A 22,373-nucleotide genomic window follows, 5' to 3' on the forward strand; every position below is an offset into this window, starting at 1 on the left:
ATCCATTGTGTTCACTGCCAAGTTCCTACCTGTAATCAAGTGCCTGGCACTTAGTTGTTACCCAATAAATAGTTTTTGAGTAAAGTGGCCCAGTAAGGGGCTATTGCAGTATTCCAGGTAAGAAATAATGAGGCCAGAAGGATAGAGAGGAGATTGGTCCAGAAATCTTTAGGGAATAATATCAGCTGGACATTGAGACTGATTGGCTGTGAGGGGTGAGCGAGGTAGAGGAGTCAGAGCTTAACACTCACTCTAGGATTGCTCTCCATCACGTGCGTGCTGCTGTCCTTAGCATGGAATCAGATGTCAGAGGGAGCTGGGCAGAATTTGGAGTTCAGACATCCCGGAAGACAGAAGTGATGGACGAAGACCACCGTAGCTCTTGGGCAAAGTCTCTTGGGTCCTAGTCCTACAATATGGAATTCTAATCATGTCCTTTATATTTAAGGTTTATGTGTTTTGAGTTGACATATGTCTCCTTAATATGAATTGTCAGATAAAAGGAAAAATGCCATTTGAATTTTTCATAACCCCCAGCAGTCTGGTTTTTCCATTTGGTCTCAATGATTCTGACTCTCATCTTAATGAAGGCCAAATGTAAATGAAGTTCTGTCAGGCTCGAACAGCTGGAGTCTCCTATCTTTATAAACATGAAACATTGTAGGATAACAAGGTGCAGACTGAGGAAGGTCAGGAAAGTTAAGGGGCCGATGCCAATCCTGACAGCTCCGTGTTAATGGAAGATAATTAACTGGCTTGTAGGGGCTGCATGGAGGTGTTCCAATGCTTTTAACTCATTTACTCTTTTTGCCATTGTCAGCAGAGCAGAGAGCTACTCATTTTAAAGTTTGAGATTTTCATTGTTCATTCCCAAGCGTTGGAACCGGCTGGCTGGAATGTCAGAGCGTTTTGTTGATTGGTTTAGGAAATATATCTGCCCCTCCCATCGCCCCAGTCCATGCCTCTCTGCTTTTGTTCCCAGATAACATATTGAAAAAGTGAGTAAATGATTCTCTGATTGGTTCTAATGTGCCTTTTCTGGTATATGTGGATTTTTTTGGAGGAACCTGGGAATTTGGATGCTACCAGAGGTGGTTTGATAACTTCCTGCTCGCTGTGGAAGGTGTCAGCTAAGTGCTTTGCAGTAGGAACTATTGAAAAGAAAACTACTAGAGGTCAGGAAAGCCTTGTTTTAGTCCCTTCTGTAAAATAAAAGGCTTGCCCCAGCTCATTTTTAGGACCTTTAATGGCCTTATTATTTTATTCCTCTTGATGCTATAGTAACATCTACTCCTTATCCTTAGGTTTCTTCTAATCTTGAAACTTTATGAAAGAAAAACAATATCAGTTCCTTTCTTTGATTTACACCATTTCTTTTTTAAGGGCAATATGGTAGAAACTAGTCTTTATTAATTAGTTACTCTAGCTTTAAATTCCGTGTGTGAGGTCAGACAAATAAGTTTGCAAACTCATCCTAGAAAAAGTGCTACATACTTCATTGCTGAATATCACTACGGTCACCTTTGAAGTATTCCCCTTGGGAAGCTATGCACTGATGCCAGCATCTAGTCCACCCTTCAAAGCAATTTGGGAACTCCTTTTCTGGAATGGCCATCAGAGCTGTCGTCATATTACCCTTGATGTCCTGAATGTCATCAAAAAGTCTTTTTTTCAATATTTCCTTTATCTTTGAGTAAAGAAAGAAGTCACTGGGGGCCAGATCAGGTGAGTAGGGAGGGTGTTCCAATATAGTTATTTGTTTACTGGCTAAAAACTCCCTCACAGACAGTGCCGTGTGAGCTGGTGCATTGTCGTGAGGCAAGAGCCATGAATTGTTGGCGAAAAGTCCAGATTGTCTTAACTTTTTCATGCAGCCTTGTTAGCACTTCCAAATAGTAAACTTGGTTAACTGTTTGTCCATTTGGTACAAATTCATAATGAATAATCCCTCTGATAATCAAAAAAGGTTAACAAAGTAGTTGCAATAAGTTTGTGAACTTATTATAATTGTCAGACCTTGTATAGTTTTAATATGATTCACCCACATTCACCAGATCTTAGCAATAGAGCTAATAATACAAGATGCTGAGAAACTTGGGGAGATGTAACATAGATCTGTGAGAACAACAACAAAAAAGTACAGGGTTTGTTGCCAAACACACTTGCATTTAAATCTTCCTCCACCATTTACAATTTTGGGAATTTAGACAACTAACTAAATCAACTTCTCTGAGTCTCGGTGCACTTAGCTGTAAAATGAGGATAATATCAGCCTTGTGGAATTAGTGTAATTTAGTGAGATATTGCAAAGTGCCTTATACAGTAGATATTGATATAGTAGCTTAATTTTCACTTCCATGTGTTTAAACATGTTTTTCTCTAATGATGGGCATATTGGTAACATCCTATCATCAAAGTGGGAGAATTTTAAACATTAGAATATCTTATTTCATGGAGCTGCCTGTAATGAGTTGTATGTTTTTCCTGTTTGACTAATACCGTCTTTCCCTGAAAATAAGACCTAGCTGGACCATCAACTGTGAGGCGTCTTTTGGAGTAAAAATCAATATAAGACCGGGTCTTATATTATTATATTATATTATATTATATTAGACCAGGTCTTATATTGAAATAAGACTGAGTCTTATATTAATTTTTGCTCCAAAAGATGCATTAGAGCTGATGGTCCAGCTAGGTCTTATTTTCGGGGAAACACAGTAGCTAAGGAAAGCATCTACAACCACCATAGAGTTGTCAGAGGCAATCATAGAAAATAGACAGTGAAAGAGTACAAAACATATTTTCAGTCATTTATTTATTTGAATCATCCACATTCTATGTGTAACACCGACACCAGAAGGCAGCCAGCACTGAACTCCAAAGCACACTGATTTACTAAATACCTTCTACTTGTTTCCCCTATAATTCATCATTGCCTTCAGCCCCAGAATTATTTTATTTCACAAGGATTATTTTATTTAATCTTTACACCTGTCTTGTGGGGTAGATAACTCTTTTTCCAGATGAGGAAACTGAAGCTCAAAATAGTTAAACAACTTACTCATAGTCTCAGACCATGTAAGAAAACCTACACCAAGAGCCATACCACAGACCCCCTCCCATGGGGGCCTGTGCAGTTTACTGCAGGAATCCAGAAGTGGTCCCTGCTCTCAGAGCATCATAGTCTGATTGGAAAGGAAAGATACAGATCAACTAAGCAATAAGAATAGAACAAGGAAATAGATGAAAATAGTAGCTGAAGTGTACATATTAATATAATACTTATTATATATCTAACATTTTTCAAAGTATTTTATCCATATTAACTCATAAAATCCTCACAACCACCCTATGAATTAAGTATCGCCTTTTACAGATGATAAAAGACGCCCAAAGGTGTTAATCAACTTGCCCAAGGTCACTAGGCTAATAAATGTCAGGGCTGGGATTTCAACCTTGGCATTTCCAATCCGGAATATGGGCTTACCACATTTTACTCTACTGCTTCTGGAAGAGTTTTTCGTGCAGTGTTTGAATAAGCTAGTTCTGTAAAGAAACTTGTAAGTGGTGATGCTCAGGTGGATCTGAGGTGGGAACAAGAGGTGGTGCATTCACTTTTTTTAATTAACAAATATTGTCTCCTATGTGATAGGCACTGTGCTGGGCCCCGGGGATGCCACGGTGAGCAAGACCAACAGTGGCTCTGGGGAGGCTTCTGGGAACTTAGATTCTAGGGTAGAGAGGCAGAAAATCGATAAGGAGACAAATATTTGTGTGGATGTGTACATATATATGCGCGCACACACACACACACACACAAGGTGTGATCAAAAATACAGTGAATATTTAAATAAAAAATATTATTACAGTAAAAGACACATTGCCCTTAATTCTCCACAAAATACTCCCCTCACTTCGAACACATTTATCCCATCATTCTTGCCACTTTCTAAAGCTGTTCTGGAAGTCCTCTTTCGTGAGTATCTTTAGTTGTGCTGTCGTGGCTGCCTCGATGTCCTGAATCTATTCAAAACGTTTTCCTTTCCATGGTCGTTTTAACTTTGAGGAAGAGCCAGAAGTCGCACAGTGCCAGATTGGTGAATAAGGTGGATGAGGACACACTGTAATGTTTTTATTTGACAGAAATTGCGGTACCAGACGCGATGTGTGACATGGAGCATTGTCATGATGGAGGATGAAGTCATTTGCCCATTTCATGTTAACGCATTGTTTGTAATCCATGATTTACAGCACACTTTAAAACACACCTTCTCTCAACCGTAGCTCACACCTGACTGACTGCTCCGAACAAGGTGAACCTTGTCACTCACTGTTACTAAGCTTCAACATGCTGCTTCCTGTTTTGAAGATCCCTGCCTTTCTGTTGGATGGCCCTCAATAGCAGCATTCACCGTATTTATTGATCACACATAAATACACACACATATATACGTGTACATACACTCACGCGCGCGCACACACACACACACATACACATACACAAAGTGATTTTATTTTTTGGAAAATGCTGTGAAGGAAAAACACAGATGAACAGATTTGGCATGGCTAGTGTGTTCTTTCTTGGGAGCTTTTCTCTGACCTGAATGATGAGATTTTCAGGAAGAGAGAGCAGCAAAGTCACTAAGGGGAGGAAAGCACCTGTGAGATCAGCCAAGGAGGTCAGCAGGGCTTCGAGGGTATGAGCAAGGCAGAGAGCAGTGGGAGGTGGGCTGGAGAAGTGGGCAGGGGGCCAGACTCTGCACAGCCCTTGAGGCCATGGGCAAGAATTTGGATTTTATTCTAGGAGCAGTAGGAAATGGTTGATGGATTTTAAGCATGGGTGTGACATGATCTCTTTTATGACTTAAAAAAAAAATCACTCTGGCTTATGTACTGAATAGATAACAAATATTTGTATGGCAACAACAAAGTTTACATTGTAATGCTACAGGAAAAACATTACAAGACTGAATATGTGGTCTTATTTTAAGACTTTGTCAGTATAGAATAAAAGACAGCTGTATATACAAAAAACATTAATAATGGGACACTATCCATGGTTGGAGTAGTTTGCTACTGTTACAGCACAATGCTCATGGTTTTATTAGTAATTTTCCATTAAAAAATAATATTATAGTCATAGCTAACCTTGCTGGCTGCCATTACTTCATTATTTAACTTTGGATTGTTTTCTTGGGCTTGTTTTCCTAGAAAGCACTGTAGGAGGGGCTTCCTATTCAGTATTTCATCTAAGCCTCTCAGTGACATAATATTATTATCCCATATTACAGATGAAGAGACTAAGGCCTGGAGCACTTAAGTAGCTTCCCCAAAGCACAACAAGTAAGTGGTAGAGCCAGGATTCTCGCCACATCCAGCCTGCCTCTACTTCCTGGGCTCTATTCACTGGCCCTCATTGACTGTTCTCAAAGGGCACTCATTTGTCCCCGCATGCCAGGGCTGCAGGCTGGCAGACCACAGGCTGGTCCCCAGGTAGGTTTTGTTTGACCCACCCTGTGCTTGAAAAAAAATTTTTAAAAATTACTTTCCAACATTTAAAACAAAGAAATTTTACATAAAAATCCAGGTTTTAAGCTACTCTAGAAAAAAATAACAAAAGGACTTGGCAATCATCAGCCCACATTCCCATGTGGAAGGAACTGGGCAGAGCTGCGTCGGCGCTGCCCCCTTTAGAAGGGACAAGTATTCTTCGTTTCATAGCAGTCCCCTCCCAGCCTGCTTCACTCATTTCCTTTTCAACACTCCTCCTCCAGGCGTTTGAATTTGAGACCCAGGCTGTGGCGATTTGTTCAAAGAATCCATCATTACTTTTCCTATAACAAAATGCTTAAAGAAATGGAAAGACTTTCCAGATGGTGAACTTCTTGGTCAGTGTGGCTCAAAGGATACTATACCCATATTCTCTCACACCCCTCAGTCTTGGCTCAGGTTTCTCCTTCTGCCTGGAAAACGTGTAAATAGTATCTTCCTTCTCTTGGGGAAAACTTACACTAATTCTTCAAGACTCCAGGAAAGCCTTCCTTGACTTTCTCCCTTGAGTGTTGATTAGCTTGCCCTCGGTCTCCATTGGCATCCTCCCCTTACCTCTACCCTTGAATTTATCACACCAGATTGTGTGCCCCTGGCATTCAGGGCATTGCTTAGCATGTAACATTGATAACTCAGTAAATACTTTAACAGATGAATGGATGAATGTATTAAATCATGTATCACGACATTTTTGATTATTGGGTGTGTCTGTGCAGTAGCTCCCTTCCAAGTAAAGATCCACTGCACGCTGAGCATTAAGTTAATTTTCTCTCCTCCTTTGTGGAAAAGGAGCATTACCATTCCTTTCCATCCAAAGTCCCTTCTGGCTGCAGTCCTGTTACCTTGTGTCACAGCTTATGTCGTGTGTGACGTGAAGGCTCTAGATTGAGGCAGTAACTCCCTTGCACTTCTCCTGGGTGTCTTTGTCCTCTTGAGGTAGATAACTCCTTTATGTTGTTCCCTTCACCCCCCAAGAGAATCCAAGACTCATCCACTGAACCAAACAGTGTCTTGTTAGAATGTGTGTACCAGGGTCGTCCTCTTACGTCGGACCAGATTCCTCCCAGCCTTTAAGCAGTGCAGGCGGCGTTGTCAGCTGTTGGTAGGGCATCTGTTGTGGATTTTCTCTCGAGGGTGGTCTGCCCATAAACTGGGCATGTAAGTGAATGCACAGAGTGTTGAGGCTGATGGCCTTCCGTCATTTACCTGGACAGCGCGTCCTTTCCTTATCGTCCTTGCATTTACATATTTGATTTATGCTAACTAAATAGGTGCCATATTCTTTTAGTTTTATAGTCCAACAAAGTAATTTTACAAAGCAGACAGAAGAAAAAAAAGGACTTGGCCCGATACCTAATAACATTTAATAAATGTCAGCTATTATTAGAATGCTATATTTTGTATTTAAGTTTATGGCTCATGGCAGACTTTGACATCTGTTTTCTTTATTTAATCTATGGCATGGCCTTGTGTGATAAATATTACTATTTGCCACATTTTACAGATAAAGACAAAGCCTCAAAGAGATGAAATGACTAGTCCACAGATATCAGGCTTGGTCTTTATGAAGGTCCAAAAACATCCTGTCTTTTTTTTTTTTTTTTCTGCTGCACCATGTTTGTTTCTCATTTGGGTTGGCGGGTTCTGACTTGGATCCATAAGAGCAGGGACCAAATGTATGTGTTCATTGTTGGCTGTTGTGACGCTAGAAGCCAAACACTATGCTTGGCATTAAAAACATACTCAGTATTTGCTAAATGAATTCATGTTTCCTGGTCAGACCCAGACTTACGGCTATAGTCCTAACACCCACATGCCCAGCCTTCTTGCTGCCAGCCTTCCTCACCACTATGCAGGGCTGTTGGTGCGTTTTAGTGTCACCAGAGAAGCGAGAGAAAGATTGCTAAGTTCGGCTGGCTTTCTGCCCGCATGATATGATTTGATGTAAAACAAAAATTGAACAAAATTATTTTCTCATAGTGGCTAAAATGGGTCACACCTACTGGAGGAGAATGTCGTCTTTAGTAAAGACACTAAAAAAGATCATGCAGTTAATGTGCGTCATGACATAGGAACTCATTAGCATGATTGACCTTGTTGAGGTGGACTGTCACCTTGACAACTGTCACCTGGGAAATCTGGATGCCAGGGCTAGGTGGATGTTGATTGCAGCAAGGGAGGAGGCAGGCCAGAAGTCAGAACAATTGTAAGACGGGATTTTTCTGGAAGGGTAAATAAATCTCATTTCTCTGAATATGAGTTGATACTACTTTTGTTGTTGTTATTGTTCTGTGATCTTCAAAATGAGAATAACTGTTCTGCTATTATAGGGCTATAGTCATTGATTCAGTGAAACAAACGTGTCTAGTAGCTGCTATGTAGAAGGCATAGGGCCTGGTGAGGGGGAGGCAAGGCAGAAGCCGAGAGTGCCCTTTCTCTCAAGGAACTCCCAAGTCTAGGACCACATGCAAGAGGCTGTGAAAGCCATCTTTTCCTCCATTTTATTATCAAGGTTTTCCAGAATACAGAGAAGTTGGAAGAATTTTATAGTCAACACTGAGAATGATCCCCTGGATTTTGCCATTAACATTTTTCTGTACTTGCTTTACGACATATATGTCCGTCTATCTGTCCCTCTATCCATCCACCAACGCACCTTAAGGTTTTGGAGTAAGTTGAGGCATCGTTAACACTTGTGAAAGCAGTTTGAAATATTAAAGACCCTTCAGCATTCTGAGGTACTTAACTAAATTCTGTTTACGATATTGACCTGGTTTGATTTCTGTCTCTAAGCAGCATCAACCCCTGCATGAGAAATGAGAATTAATTAAATATCTACCTTGTGCTTTTAAGTGGGCTCTCTCGCTTAGTTCTTAAGAAAATGCTGTGAGGTAGATGTTATCACTCACTTCGCAGATAAAGAAGCCAAGGCTGGAGGGCGTTAGATAAATTACCACTTACTGACAGTTAATTCTGGCAATGCTGGAATTATCCGGGTTTTCTAACTCTAGGAAATGGATTTGAAAAGGAGTTGTACAGGGTAGCTGGTCAAACTCCAGCCTTTATCAGGCATGGCCCCCTGTGTACTCAACAGATGAGACACCTGGATAGAGAGACGTAGTTCTCATAGTTTAAGTTCCAAACCCCAGCTAACACATTTGTCTGACTTAACTTTTTAAGATAAGTATGAGCTCTGGAATAAAATGTTACCAAAGTTACCCCAAGTTAGACTCATAATTAAAGAATCGTGCTGGAGCCTGGGCGAGATCTAAAATTCGTGTATCTACACAGATTCCAATCCATTCCTCTTTTGTCTGTGCTCCAGCACATTAGAGTTACCTTTTAGAGATGGCCTCTTCCTCCCCTTTACATTAAATGTTTGTAGTTCGAATAAATGATTCAACGAGTTCCTTACCTGTTCTGAACCCAGGGGTCCTGGGAGTACTTCTGCAGAAGGACCTTACCTGAGGCTTGTTTCCGTGCACCAAGCTGTGGCCAGTCTGCTAGTTGAATGACAAAGCGATTCAGGGATCCCCATAAAAGCCCATGTCTCTCTGAATCCTTCCTGTATAGAGAGACGACGGATTAGGTAAAACTTGTGAGCGACCTCAGTAGCAAAAGAAAGTCTGATTTCAACTTTACAGTCCCATCCACACCCATACCTACACCCTCTCAAAAAGCTGCTTAAGTGTGACTTCTGGTCTTTGTAATCTCAATGGTCAGTGTCTTCTGGCTCAAAAAATGCAAGGCTGGGGAGTATTCAGAGGGAATTAGAGAGCTGCTTGAGTAAGTGATTCTGCTGTCCCTGGCCTCTGTCTCTCATTAAAGCTTTGCCAAAGGGTTTGGACTGTGGCGAAGATAGACATTTTCTCTCAGTAATGCTAAATGTATAGCGTTTTGGCGCTTGCCCAAGTAAAACTAAGCGAGCAATTAGGAAATAAGATCTTTTTACCAATTAATTATGCATCATATTATTAATAAGAAGGATTTCATTTTCCCCAGTATTATTTTTATTATTTTTGCTTCATCATTGATTAGTGAAAATTACTGGTCGTAGCACCAGGCCATGGTCTGGCATTGGGAACAACTGGTCTACATGACCCCTGAAGTTTTCCTTCAATGCTGGCATTCTGTAGACCTAAGACAGATGAGAAGAGACTCGGGACCAGAGTGAAGCCTGCTGCAGTTGTCTTGGCCTGAGGCCATGTGGTCTGGCTTTGGCTGGCGGTCAGAGACAAGCCCGTGGACCTGAGAAAGAGCGTGAATCACTGTGCAAGTATTTAACGAGCAACTCCCATGCCCTGGGAAGCGGCCACTGGACAGCGGTGAAGGAGTGTGGAGTTTGGCGTTCAAGTGGCCAGGGTTTCACCCCAGGCATTTCACTTACGGTCTGCATGATATTGGGCGATTCACTTCATTTTTGGCCCTTCGTTTCCTGCCTATCAAATGGTATTGATGAATATTATGTATCAGAAGGTATTTGGTAAGTTGTAGAGCACTGGTGGTAGGGATATATTTTCAGATGATGGTTATGCAGAAGTTGACTTTCGGAAAGAAACTCTGTTTCTCACATACTTATCTCTAAATGCAGTCGAGGAAACCAAGAGTGAAAGGAAATAAAATTCACATTGTTTGAGTGTGGCCACTGTGCTTCATCTTTACAGACAACTTGAGGAACGGGTATTTTTATTCCTGTTTGAGTAGGTGAGAACAGGCTGGGACAGGTTTCCTTCTGCTGCTAGGGACTGGTAGAGCTGGGCTCTCACTCAAGTCGGACTCAAGCCTGTGCTCTTTCCATAGCCTCTCACAGGCCAAGGGCTGGGGGAATGGAGGAGTCACAGACAGGGTAAGGCCCTTCTCAGGAGCCCCAAGTCAACATTTCCAGAGCGTTTTCACGTGCACTGTTATTACTAAGTTATAGGATATTGCCTTCAGCAACAAACATTCCCAGGATGATGGCTGTCAGAATGGGAGCATGTTTTAGAAGTGGTTTAAAAATAGTGTGGTGCTAAGGAGTGCCTGCCAGAGTTGATCAAGGATATTCATTCATCCAACAAATATTTACCAACAATTTATTTTATTCCAATTTGTTAACTGCTGGGAATAGAGCAGTAAGTAAATAAGTCCCTGTCCTCAAGCAGCTCACATTCTAGAAGGCGGACAGAAATAAGGTCACAGTGCACTGTGAGTGGAATGGAAATTTAAGTCACTTTGGAAATATACCCCAGTCAGAGGAGGGAAGTCAAGAGGAGGTGAAATGCAGGCTGGGGCCTGAAGGATGGATTGGAGTTAGCGAAGCACTCGGGTGGGGTGGCTTGCAAAAGTCAGGCTGGGTGGATGGACTAGCATGAGGAAAGGTCTGGAAATCTGAGAAACAAGACCTCTGTGGGGCTCCAAATACAATAGGGTGAGAGCTTAGAATATGAGAAAGCAGTTCAGTGAGTCAGAGGGCAAGCACCCTTTGAATCCCTGCCGTGTCCTCAATACTGTTCATTATGGGAATTTCCTTTTTAGACCTCTTGGGACGGAGCCCGTGTACCCTCGCCACAGTCAGAGAAAAGCCAGAGGCTATTTGGCACACCTTTTCTGACTCTCCCACCTCAAGGACCTGGACCTGAGAACTCAGTGAAGCTGAGCTCCAGGTGCTCGTGGAGCTGCGTGTCCTCCCTGGGCGGAAGGAGCTCTCCTCATTTCAGTCATCTCAGGACTAGACTAGACAGTGCCCCAGAGAACAAAGCAGTGAATTAACCCCTTTTGTCAATGAGGGTGGGACTGAACAGCAGGCAGGGCTCTTTCCACCTCTCCTATGGTGGGCGTGTGACTCAGAGGCGGTGACATCAGCCATGACTTCATTCACCCAGAGGAGAGACAGTATGCAGACTGAGAGCAGGGCTCTGGCTTCTGCCCTTCCTCCTCCATGTTTTGTCTCATCTGGGACATTAACATGGTGTCTGCCATTGTTTTCCACACATCTTTTCCAGTTTCCTATTTTTTTTCTCTTTCTCCCTTTTTTTCCCATTTCTCATTTTACTCATTTCTCATGTTTAACCTATTCTTTCTTTTCACCCCATTTCTGTTCTCTCTTTGCACATTTTTTGCTTTTGTCTTTATTTTCATCTCCTTCCTCCTCTTCTACTTAATCTTTCTTGTTATTTTCTTGCTCATCTTCCCTTTTGCCTTCATTTTCCTTCCTTCCTTTCCCTAAGCTGTTTCTCCTCTTTCTGTGTCAGGAATATACATGGAAACTGGTCCTCCTGCCTCCTGTGTCTTCTTCCCTCCAGACTTCCCACCATCTTGTTGCTGTCCTAACCTTCTGAAAGCCGGATTCACAAGCAATCCCCTGCTCAGGACGATGGTGGCTGTGTTCTCTTTTGACCTGAGTGTCTAATATAAATCCAGATTTACCCCTCACTATATATTTCAGCACACATCTCTCAGGCTGACCTGCTTGGGGTTCCTTTTCCATGGCCAGGAATGCAGCTGATGCTTCTTCCTGCACTTTTGTTCAGGCAGGTGCCCTAGCTTGGACTCCCCTCCATGCCATCCTCCTTAGTCTTGGCCTTCCCTTCACACCAACGCGAAATATGACCTCCTTAGTCGTACTTTCCTCTACCTCCTGCCCACAGCAGTGTTTTTCCTTCATGACCCTGCAGCATTCTTAGTTTACAAATCAGGTATTTTAGAACTTGAATTATTCTGTGCTGTTTCTGCATTCTTGCTAAGTGTTTCCTACATGCAGACTCTTTGCCCCACCAAGCCAGTGAGCAGCCTGAGGATCGGGACCCGTGCATTCCTGCCCTCCGTGGCCCACCCTCATGCCTAGAACACATGTGGCCACAAACCAGGACTGATCGACAAATTGTTGCACGTCATAAATATTTCATTCGAGAAATAGTTATTTCATGTTACCTCTAGGGATACAGGTGCATAAGTTCCCCCTAAAAGGAGCTAAGAATCTAATAGGGGAGACAGGCCCCCATATAATTTGAGAAGAGTAAGGATGTGGAGGAAACTAACGTTTTTTGGGGATGTGCCAGGATGGGCACATTAAGAGGTACGATCTCACTGAATGGAATCCTGCTAACAATACTATGAGTTACATATTGTCAATGAGCCAAGTGAGACCTATAGACATTAGGTGACTTACTGGGCAGAAGTAACACTAATAAATAGGAGAACCGAGGTTTGAACTAAGGTGTGCCAGTCTCCAAAGTCCCTGCTCCTTCCTGAAACAGGAAACAGGTGGTGGAACTGACATTCTAACTAACAATTATTTAAAAAGTGCTTACTATGTGCCAGATGTTCTAAACACTTCACATGCATTTGCCCATTTGTTCCCTCAACAACTGTATGGCATAGGTAGTATTGTTTTCCTCTATAATTATTGTCAGGCAAGTAAATTGAAGTGAAGAGTAGTAGTTCAGGAGCTTTCCCAAGGCTGCATGGCTGTGAGGCATTAGCGCCAGGATATGCACCCTTGCAGTGTGGCTTTGGAGAAGAGGCAGCAGAATGTGCAAAGTCACCTCGGTGTAGAGGAGCATATTGTGTTACTAGAACTGCCATTGCGTCAGTCCCTGTGGTGAGTTGGGCACTATGGGGGTGCTCATAGGTGAAGGTGTTGAGACATGAGGCTAAAGAGGGGGCCCGGAGCCTGGTCACAATCACCTGATAGTGTTCAGTGCCCCCCACAGAACCCTTCACAGAAGATGCACATATTCTTCCTAGAAGAGATGTTTTCCGTGAGGCATCCTTCATTAGGAAGTTGATGAATTTCTGATCTCCTACAAGATGAGAAGGGAAGCGATTTCTCAGTTGTGGCCCTAGTCCGTGCCCTGTAGGAAATGACAGTGGAACTCTGCAATAGTGGTATAAATGAACAAGGAAGGCTATATAGACCCAAATAAGCCCCAAAGAAATGCCAAGTGCAGCAGTAAAGTATACCCATCCTTTATGGGTTGGGGAGAAGGAAAGTTTGGGTTGAAGGACATTTGGGGAAGAAAGAGGAGGGGTCATCCAGGTGAGCCAGCCTGAACCTGACGCCAGGCTGTCCTCAGATGTCCCTGAGCACTCATCGTTTGATGGCGCGCCTTTCCCGCCACAGCCCCCTCTTCAGGGATGCTTGGCAGCCTTTCAGAGTGGTGGTGTACTGACACAGGAGCCCAAGCCACGAAGTGAATGAATCCATTTTCCAATTAAAATGAAACTTCTCCAAAGGACCTGCTCACCCCAAGAAGAGAAATTTATCTTCCTGGCAGTCTGGCTTGGCTACAACATGCATCTGCTCCTACAGCAGACGGTGAAAAGCCATTACTTGAATGAGGAAAGAGAAGCTGGGACAGTTCTTATTCATAACCTCATTTATTTATCCATTCATTTCTTATTTCCCTTTCCACTAACTTCTATTTAGCATGTACATCTCTGGTCATTCATTTATTTATTCATTTATTCAGCTAATGTTATTCATCATCTATATATCAGATACAATGCTAGGTTCCTAGGAATAGAAAGATTGGAAAAAAAAACAACAACATTTCCTGCCTCTTAGAAGCTTTCAGTCTAGTAAGGGAGATGGGCGTGTGAACAGATGCTGGCAAGTGCCATGGTGGGGATAGTCACAGAGTATTGTGGAGGCGTACCGGAGCCGCACCTACCTCGGGAATCAGGGAAGATTTCATGGAGTAGGTAGTACTTGAGTTGAGTCCTAAGTGATGAGGACATGTTGGCCTGGTGGAAGAGGGAGGGGATTTCAGATAGGGTGTGCTATGAAGAAAGATGTAATGAGCAAAAGCACAGTGTGTGCAGGTGATCCAGTGTTGTATCTTAGAGTGATCAGAGATGAAGCTGGCAAGTAAGACATGTATCTGCCATGCTAATGAATTTGATCTTTCACTCCAAAAGTAGTAGAAAACTTCGAAGGGTGAAAGGTATACTAGATTGAGAGCTCCCTGTGGGTGGCCACTGTGCTCTGTTGTTTGCTCATTGCCTAGTACTGAATATAGTACCTGACACGTAGAGAATACCAAATAAATACTTACTGAATTAATGAGTTATTTATGGAGTCAAATTTACATTTTATGTAGACCATTGTATTCTAATTGGCTGTGTAGAGGGTGGGAATTGAAGGGAGTAAGATTTTAAAGTTAGGGGCTATATATCACTTAGCTTTGCTGTGTAACAAACCACCTCAAAAACAGTAGTGTAAAAAAAACAACCATTTATTTACCTCATAATTATACACGTTGCTCATTTGGAGGTGGCTCATTGTACAGGTTGCTCAGAAAGATGCATTTTCTGGTCTCTGCTGAATTCATTCAAGAGTCTCCGGGGGGGCTGCTGGGTAGGGTTCGCTGCTCTCGGCTTTGCTCAGCTCTCCTGCATGTCCTGCGCCTTGACTAGGATGGTTCGTTTCTGTTTCACATGTCCTCTCATCCTCTAGCAGGCCAGCCTGAGCTGTCTCACATGGCAGCATTATGTTCCAAGAAGACAAAAGTAAGGTCTCCTGAGGCCTCAACTGAGAAGTAGCACATTGCCACTTCTGCTTCATTCCATTGATCAAAGCAATTCATAAGGCCAGCTCCACTTCATGTGATGGAGAAATAGATTCACCTCTTGATAGAAGAGCTACAGAGTTGTATTGCCAAGGGCATGCATACAGGGAGAGGAAGAATTATGGTCATTTTTGTAGGGTGCCAGATAAGATATCAGCCATCCAGATGATAGAATGTAATGGACTGGAAACGGGATAGCGAAGATGTGGGCGTGATGGTGAATTTTATGTGTCAACTTGGCAGGGCCACAGGGTGCTCAGACATGGCACAGGGTGCTCAGGGTGGTCAAACTTTATTCTGTGTCTATGAGGGTATTTCTGGATGAGATTAACATTTGAATGGGTAAACCCAGACAAGCAGATTGCCCTCCCAAATGTGGGTGGGCTCCATCTTATCAGTTACAGAGCTGAGTAGAATAAAAAGGCTGCGTAAGAGGACATTCCTCCTGCCTTACTGTCTTGAGCTGGTCCATCAGTTTTTCCTGGTCTTCCGACTTGAACTGAAACATCGGTTTTTCTTGGGTCTTGAGCCTGTTGTCCTTCAGACTAGAAGTTACATTATTAGCTCTCCTGATTCTCAGGCTTTGGACTCAGACTGGAAGTCCTGGGTCTTCATATATGTGTATGAAGAGATTTCATATATATGAAGGATTTCATATATACATATAGAATATATATGTATAGGAGTATATTTTATATCTATCTATCTATATATATACATACATACATATTTTATATATACTCAGTGTGTGTGTGTATAAATAAATAGCTGACCCTTGAACAACATGGATTTCAACAACTGCACAGGTCTACTTATATGCAGAATTTTTTTCAGTAAATATACAGTCAGCCTTCCATACCCACTGGTTTAGCACCTGCAGATTTAACCAATCACAGATTGAAGACAGTATTTTTGATCCAAGATTGGAAATCTGCGGATGCTGAGTGCCAATTATATATTTACATGAAAAAATATACATTGTTCTGTGCCATTTCATATAAGGGACTTAAGCATCTGTGGATTTTGGTATCCCCAGGTGTCCTGAAATCATCCCCCACAGATGCTGAGGGACAGATGTGGTTAAATTTTGGGGGAGTGACGTGTTATACACAGACTTTTGATGGCTGGTGGATTGACATCCCTGACCCGTGCATTGTTCAAGGGTCAAGTCTGTGTATGCAGTGTGTGCGTGTATACACCTGAATCTATTTCTTTGGAGTTCCCTGAGTACTACAGGAGGTGAAAGGGTATGGATTAATTGGGAGTTTAAATTAGATGGATGATTGGATATAAGGAATGAGAGAAGAAGAAGATGATGCCTTCGGTGACTGGCTCAACTGACAGAAAACTTTTGGGGGAAGATAACAGATTCTGTCTTGGACATGCTGAGTTAGAGGAGCAGTGGGACATTCAGGAGACGTGTCAGAGGAAAAGTGTGAATGGGAGTTTGAGATTTGGCGCAGTGTCCAACGTGTAGTTGGTTGGAACCATGGGGGTAATTGAGATTGCCCAGAAAGTATGTGAACAGTGAAAAGAGCATTTGTATGAGGCAGGAACTCTGGTAGCACCCACTTTTAAAGGGCAACTAAGAAAAGGAGCTCAGGAAGGAGACAGAAAAGCAATTAGAAGGGTTGTGAAGGATTCCAGGAGAATGAGGTATTAAGAAAGACCTCCTCATTTCTCCACTTGTCCAAATCTTATACTTTTTTCATGTCTGTTCCAAGACCTTCTTACCCATCCCAAAGCCTTCTCTTCATATTAGGATTCTTTCCCTTCCTTCCTCTTTCCCTCCCTCTCCCCCATTCTCTCTCTCCCTTTTTCTTTCCCTTCCATAGACAATACCACCCACAAAAGCTTGTCTTGTCTAGAGCTCCATGACATCCCTCTACTTTTCTCCTGGCACTTCTGCCTTTTGTTGTGCTTCAGGGAGGTGCACTGCTGAACTAGCACTGGGCTGGTCCGTAGATCTGCATGTCTGTCTATCCACTTAGCTGTTGTGTAATCTTGGGCCAGTCTTGGTGTGGTCCCTTTCTGGATGTTAGTTTCTTAACCTGCAAGGGGAGGTTTATAATTTTTCACCTTTCCTGCCTTAAATAATTATACAGATCAGATGAGATCATGCATGTCAAAGTGCTTTGAACAACATGAAACTCTGGCAGTAATTACAGAGAAACTCGTTGACTTATCAGGCACTCTACATTATTTCATTTAATTCATACAATATCCCTTTGAGGTAGATGCTGGTAATACGGCACTTGAGGAAACTGGAGCTTAGAGAAATTAATTTGCCTAAAGCTTCACAGCTGGGAAGTGGTGAGGACAGTAATCAAACTCAGGTCTGCCTGTCTCCGACGTTCTTAGAGCCCACATACCAAAGCCTTGCTTTCCTAATGCATTTGGTGGTATCACATTCCCGGGCAGAGCCAGCTTTGCTGAAGACGATCAGGTTTCATGTAAATGATAACATTTTTATGGTTGGGAAATCAGCTCTAGTGTGGATTATAAATTTACCTTTTTGTGTAACAGTAGGGCTCTAAGGGAGGTGTGAGGGTGGGAAGGATGCAGATATGTATCCAATTCTTGAAAATTGAAGAATTTAAATTATACAATGGAATTATTTCATTTTACAAATTTTATGACGGTACAGTTACACAAATCCTCCTCTACTGGGGGTAATCTTACGCTGTCATTTCAGGTTTTTGTTTGTTGGGTGCCATTCTCCATGGTAGCACAGACACTTATTTTACTTGACCTTTTGGCTTCCTCTCAGATCTCTCCCCTGTGAAGCCTTTTCTAGCCACCTCGCCCCCAAAGCTCTTTCTGTCCTCTGAACCCTGTCTGTGATTACTCATTCGAGGCAGCTATATGACCACACTCACACTATTGGGATAAAGTTATGAGGCTGACTCACTAAACCTTGGTATCAGGCTCATTACATTATTGTCATACATCACCTTATTAATTACCTTTTCATTTGCACACATCTTTCTCCAGCTCCGTTTTAATTTTCTCTTAAAAGGGTCTGACTTTAAATTTCTTTATACCTCGTGAAACTTTTTGCATTCTTTTTTTTTTTCATGAATCAGCTGGCTTTTGCCCTCTGGGTGTTTGTCATTTCGAGATGGATTTAAGCACATGAATGCATAATTAGGATACAGCAAGGGATGGAGGGATTCACTGAAAAGGTGACATTTCATCTGGATTTGAATCAGAGGAAGAAGTTTGATCGTGGGAGAAGATGGGAAAAGTCAATCTAAGGAAAGGCATCAGCCTCAACAGAGGCATGGAAATATAAAAAGAGGATAATGCATTTAGAGAAGTAAAAGAAATGAGGTGAAAGCAGTGGGGAGAGAGCTAGGGGAGGGATGATGGGAGATGAGCCCCGAAGGATTCATAAGAATAATGGCCAAGTTGGAGCCAGGTTGTTACGTATCCTGAGAGCCATGCCAAGGAGATAAAAATGTGATGTAAGCCATGAGGAGCTGTGGAACCATTTTAAAAGAATGTAATGATAAGCTTTAAGTTTTTAGAAGGACGCCTCTAATAGCACAAACCTCTGACTTGAATCTAGTAGCATTATCTGTCTGACTTGAATCTCCAGGATTTGGTCTTTTTCTCTGTGGATGGGAGTTTCATTCATTCTGGGAAGTTTCTGGTTAGGGATTATGACCCACTGCTTGTGTTCAGCATCATTTTTCTTTTAAGAATGACATTGAGGATTAAGTGTCTTCCTGAAACATCTTTCCTCTTTGGACCGTCAGCCTGTGCCCGAATTTGGAGTCTTGAATGCAGAGTGAGAATCAGGTTTTGCTTTTCTATGGGTTGTTGTGCTGGAAAACAACATCGTGAGTATGTGGAATGTTCAGGCAGGATCATTTATTGGGTGGGGAATTAGGGAGCTCTCTGTTCCCTCCCTTTTATTCACTGCACACAGCAGATAGCCCAGATAGAATCCCTTTGCAATTAATAACAAAATACTTGGATGACTCTTTTTGAACCGGTCATCCCTACTTTGTCACGCTGCTCCTAGACCCTGCTGTCTCCCCATATACATTGCAGTGTCTGCTTCATTTTTCCCACAAGTTCCCTCAGTGTGTAGAAGCCAGCAGAGACCTCACTGTCTCCCTGGGAGAAAGTTATGACATACATCTCCTTGCCTCGAGGCTGGGGTGGCTGCTGCCTGGCCTTGAATCTTAGATATACTGCTCTGTCTCCACCCTCTGCTGAGACCTACAGCTGTGTGCCCTTTCAGGAGTAGCCTCCTCCCAAGAAATGCTGTGGTTTTATAAAATAATAGATGATTTTTAAAAAAGTAAAGGTTGTTCCTTTGGTTGCCTTCAAGCCTGGGGGATTGCTTAGCTCAAAGGAGTGTTATTGGAATGCAGAGATCTCTATTGCCAAGTCACACACCCCAAATTACAGCTGATGTCTTTTTTTCTTGAAAAGACTAGTTTTTGTTAGTTGCTTGGTAACTGGAGGATCCACTTAACTCATTCAGCACAGAGAGCTCCTAGTTTGAAGTGGATTCAGCTATCGCATAATGAGATACAACTAAAATCGGCATGTACTGAGGCCTGCTCTGTGTGCTCTCTAACCCGCCCACCATTTGTGCAGGGAGGGTATTGTCACGTACGGAGAAGTTAAGTGAGTTGCTCAGGATTGAAAATGAAATCTCTGAAAATGTTAAAAACTATGTGAAAAAAATATGTTTGGGAGGGCTTTTCTTCTTTCTTTCTTGTTGTTGTTTTCTTCTGTAAGGAATGGCAATAGCTTCCTTCATGATTCCAAAAGGCCAAAACTCACAGCTCTGATAGCTCTGGGGGCCTCAGAGTGGTGACTGTTCATAGTGGAAGGAAGGAATACTCACTTTAGAGCTAGAAGCCCTGGTTGACATTGGGCTAAGCCCTTGTCATCTGAACCTCAGTTTCTCCATCTTTACTGTTTGACTGTTGTGTGTCAACTGCACACTTCTGAGCCGCTCTGAGAATCAGATGAGATGAGGCACATGGGAGCACTATTGTAAGCCATGGTGGAATGGAAGGAGGATAGTCCCTGGGTCCTGATGTAGGCCCGGTTTCCAGAATAGAATTAGTTCAGTTAGATTGAGGCCCTTGGCTGGGACTGGACTGGCTGGGGAAGGGGCTATACGGAGAGTTTTTCCCACAGAACTGGATTAAAAATTCATCCATAGGGCTACTATGCCCTTGGCCCATCTGGCATTTGATGACAAAATGCTTGTGAATCATGTAGCCCAACATGAGAAGAGCCTGGGATCTTCACAGATAGTATGTCAGCATCTTGAAGGTAGGGATCATACTTCTGGAAACATTCCCTCTCATCCAGGCAAGCTCTTTCCTTTTCCCATTGCTGGCTAATCTCCAGACTTTGCTTTTGTAGAGAAGGCAGGAGATACTGTTATCTTCTTCTCTGAGACCATGTGCATTCTTAAGGATACCTTGTACTTTTAATGAGATGTTGTTTCTGGTTTCTCATCTTATCGAGGCGTTGAACTGGGGTCCCTGGCTTTGGTCAAAGAAGCTGGTGTGGTCTCAAGAAGAAATGACGCTCCTGGCTGCCTTGTACCTCCTACCCCCAGTGTGCGTCTTTTTGGCAAGAGGCCTGAAGTTCTCTAAGACATTCTGTTTGGGTTCCATTGTCCTCAGTGGCTGTCTGCGTGGCCATAGGCTGAAAGCTCTCATTATGCACGGTCTTTAATGATCCTATACAAGATCTAACAGAAGCAGTTGTTTTCTGAGTTTAGGAAGATTGTTCAGCTTTGGCTTGAGGCACTGGTTGTTGCTGCAATGGTTTTCGTGGTTCATTTTTGGTGACTGGCCTTGGATTTCTGGAGCCTTTAGAAGGAGGCAGCCTTTTCTCCTTCTCCCTGAGACTCCATCACTGAAACCACAAAGACCATGGCAAGAGATTTTTGGGGCCACCCAGAAGGCATATAGTCGTTTGACTCACATACTTGTTTCAAAGGCTACCATATTTTGATTGTGACCTATTTGTGTAGAAAGATGCTACTCGTCCATAGCCGTGTTAGGTATACTTAGTCAACTTTAAGTTTTGCTTTGTTTAACATTAACATGTGCGGGTGTTCAAAAGAAGTTTAGCCCTTTCTAGATGCAAGTTCTCATCCCAATACTTAGGAATTTAAACAAATAACAACAAGAACTGAAAACGGGCTGTTTATATCTGAACCCTTTTGATATTACTGTTGTTTGGTGGGACCCTGTACCTGCGGGAATATTCGGTTTCTCTGCTGTGCGCAGATTTCTATGTTCATGTAGTAGTGATAGGGATAGAGGAAATAGGAAGAGTTTATAGAATTTGAGGGCAAATGTAGACAAAGGCCAGTTGTATGTCTGTAAAGTAGATATGATGACACTCAGGATTTTTGTATCATTCTAAGGAGATAAGCATGTGGTAGCTCTTTATGAAGGCTGAAGCACTCTTCACATGAAAGGTTGGAAGATGAAACCGAGCAGTTTGACTGGTTGTTCAATGAATATTTATTGAGTGCCTGCTATGTGTCACCCTCTAGCAGATACTGGAATATGTTTCTTCTGGAAGTTCTGCACTGTTGCCCCTAGGGTCCCAAAGATACCCTTGTGCTTATGATACATTCCTTATTGCTGTATCCTCTTGGGGAGGGCATAATTGAAACCAGGACATGGAGAGTTGCCTGGGTGGTAGGAAACCTTTCTTGCTCCTGTTTCTGCCTGCTTTACTCTTTTCTTTATGAAGTTCTACATCTCCAGGTACAGAAAATGGCCACTTCACAGTTTGCAACTTGATCTCACTTCCAGATCCATTCACAGGCAGAAGTTAAATGACTCTAGTTGGATCCTGATTCTAAATCCCTGGGAGAAGGGATCTGATTGGCTCAGTTAGGTCACATGTTCATCCCCTTCCCGTTAAGTGGGTAAGGGGAGTGGAGTCATGTAGTTTCAACCTCACAGCTAAGGGTCTAGTCTTTTGTAGGGGAAAGGGAAGGGGGAATCATGGGATATCATTGTATATAAAATTGACAAGGTCTTTGACCGTGTAGAGCTTATACTCTAGCAGGAGAGACATTACATGCGTTATTGTGGGGTACTACGGGTTGTATGATGGCCAGACCTAACCTGAGTAGGTGATCCAGGAAGGCCTCGCCAGGGAAGGATGGGTAAGGGTAACCGAAGGGAGCAGGGCGACATGGACCCTAGGAGGGAACAAGCTTGCTGGTGAGGAATGAATGTTCCAGACAGAATCGGCAGAGGAAAGAAAATG

At 42.7% G+C, this 22,373-nt stretch overlaps 1 protein-coding gene across 7 annotated transcripts in view; it reads left to right on the plus strand.

Annotated features, from left to right (window-relative positions):
- Positions 1-22,373, plus strand: part of FGGY (FGGY carbohydrate kinase domain containing) — a 393,115-nt gene that overhangs the window by 47,864 nt on the left and 322,878 nt on the right. The gene's annotated exons all lie outside the window — the stretch shown is intronic.

The sequence above is a fragment of the Rhinolophus ferrumequinum genome, chromosome 9, assembly GCF_004115265.2.
Source record: "Rhinolophus ferrumequinum isolate MPI-CBG mRhiFer1 chromosome 9, mRhiFer1_v1.p, whole genome shotgun sequence".
In the NCBI taxonomy this organism is placed as follows: domain Eukaryota; kingdom Metazoa; phylum Chordata; class Mammalia; order Chiroptera; family Rhinolophidae; genus Rhinolophus; species Rhinolophus ferrumequinum.